The sequence below is a fragment of the Gavialis gangeticus genome, unplaced genomic scaffold (assembly GCF_001723915.1).
Source record: "Gavialis gangeticus isolate Ggan-Ray unplaced genomic scaffold, GavGan_comp1, whole genome shotgun sequence".
Classification (NCBI taxonomy): domain Eukaryota; kingdom Metazoa; phylum Chordata; order Crocodylia; family Gavialidae; genus Gavialis; species Gavialis gangeticus.
The window spans coordinates 1807204-1809054 of record NW_017729027.1 but is presented as its reverse complement, the minus strand read 5'-3'; the positions used below and the strand labels follow the sequence as shown (position 1 = coordinate 1809054).

At 41.9% G+C, this 1851-nt stretch overlaps 1 long non-coding RNA gene across 1 annotated transcript in view; it reads right to left on the bottom strand.

The window, feature by feature from the left end:
- The window catches only part of LOC109299836, a 15196-nt gene that overhangs the window by 13092 nt on the left and 253 nt on the right, over window positions 1-1851 (bottom strand). The window lies entirely within an intron of this gene.

The following is a 1851-nucleotide window of genomic DNA, read 5'->3' as shown; positions in this document are numbered from 1 at the left end:
TTCAAGCAAGCCTTTCATCAATCAAGTGTTGTGTCAATTCTTAAAGCACCAAGTTAAAAATCCAGTTTCTAAGTGCAAGAGTTAATACAATCCACTATGTTATTGTTCTGTTTTGCAACAATACCAAATGTTGACTCACATTTGGCTAGTAGTCTATTATAACCCCAAGGTCCTTTTTAAGCAGTACTGCAGCCTCACTGATCATTCCCCAATTTATACTTGTATATGGGATTATCTCATTTTTGTTTGTATTTGTTCTTCTTGAATTTGTGTTGATTAATTTCAGACTATTTTTCCAGTTTAACTAAATGATGCTGAATCCTAACCCTATCATCCAAATTTGCTAGGCATGCACTTAATTCAGCTGGGTGCTTCATCACTCCAAATTATTAATGAAGATATTGAACAGTACCATACCCAGGACAGACCCTTGGGGAACCCTATTTGATGCCTCCTCCCAGTTAGACATTAAAATATCCATGACTACTGTTTGCAAAAGATTATTCAGCCAGTTGTTGTACCTGCCTTGCAATGGTTTTATCTTTTTCTTTCTTTTGTTTTATTTCCCTTCTCCTCTAGTTGCTCATAAATCATGTTGTTCATTATACCTCTGTTGCATGGGAAAGTCTACGTACAGATGTCCTCAGGGAAGTGAGCTTTATATCCTCGCAGGAGAGGTATTGCAACACAAAGGCTTTTTGGAGTCTGCTTCCTCCAAGGAGCATGGATGGAGGTGTTCTCTATTGTGTCCTCCTTAGGCAGTGCACAAGGCTGTATGCAAGCACAAGGGGAGCAGTTGTGAGAACAAGTCAGGGATGAGAGTAATGAGGTGGTGGACACACTGTTTGTCAGCTCTGGTTATTTGCTCTTTATGACTGAGACGACTGAGCATGGAGGGACTGCATCAGCTACTTGCTTGGAAAAGTTAGAGCAAGACTTCTCTACTACTTGTTGAAGGCACAGACTCCCACAGCTTGGAATATTAGAAAAATTCTTTTTCCCTTCCAGGAGCTCGTAATCAATTTTATCTCCTTTACTTCCCCACACAGAGTGAGAAGCAAAGTGGTTCCTTTGGTTCCCCAGTAATTTCCCCTTTGTTCTGTTTGTACAGTTGCACAGTAAAAGAATTCTTCAGAGGCAAATAACATTTTACCACATTAAAATATTCACATATTTTCATAACAAAGAACAAATGTGTCAATTCCCCTCCACATTTTCCCTTGGAAACGGTCTCTTTATAGAAGCACTTATTAAACTGAAGAAAAAAACCCCCTCAACTTGCTTCCCCTTTAAAATGAAACTTGAAAAAAAAAATCACTAAAGCAATGAGGGTTTATTATTTTCCTAAATGGTGCTTTAGCTTTTACAACATAATGGCCCAACATCCTGAATCTGGTACTGTTCCTTTGGGCACTGGGTTCCTGGCTAGTTCTGTGAAACCCCCCCCATGTTTTGATTTCTTGCAACAGCTTTTGTAACTGTATGCTTCCTGCTGTCTCATGGCTGCTGCCCTTTGCTTCGCTGGATAACTCTGACACCCCCTGGGGTTGCTCATCTGCTCCTCACTGTGGCTCCAACCTTTCCTTTTATCCCTCTGGCACAGCCCTTCTGAGTCCTGAAAACCCTGTGTGGTCAGCTACGTACTCTTGGCAGCCGCACACTGACTCTCTCGTTCTCTGGTCTTGCCCACCTCTCTCTCCCTGGTATCTTAGCTGGTGCTCTTTCCAGAGTTCCTAGCGGCATATGCCAGCCTACAAATCTTGACTCGGTCTTTGCAAGAAGTAGTTTCATAGTTTCTAAGGTCAGAAGGGGCCTGAGTAGATCATCTAGTCCAACCCCCTGCCATGGCAG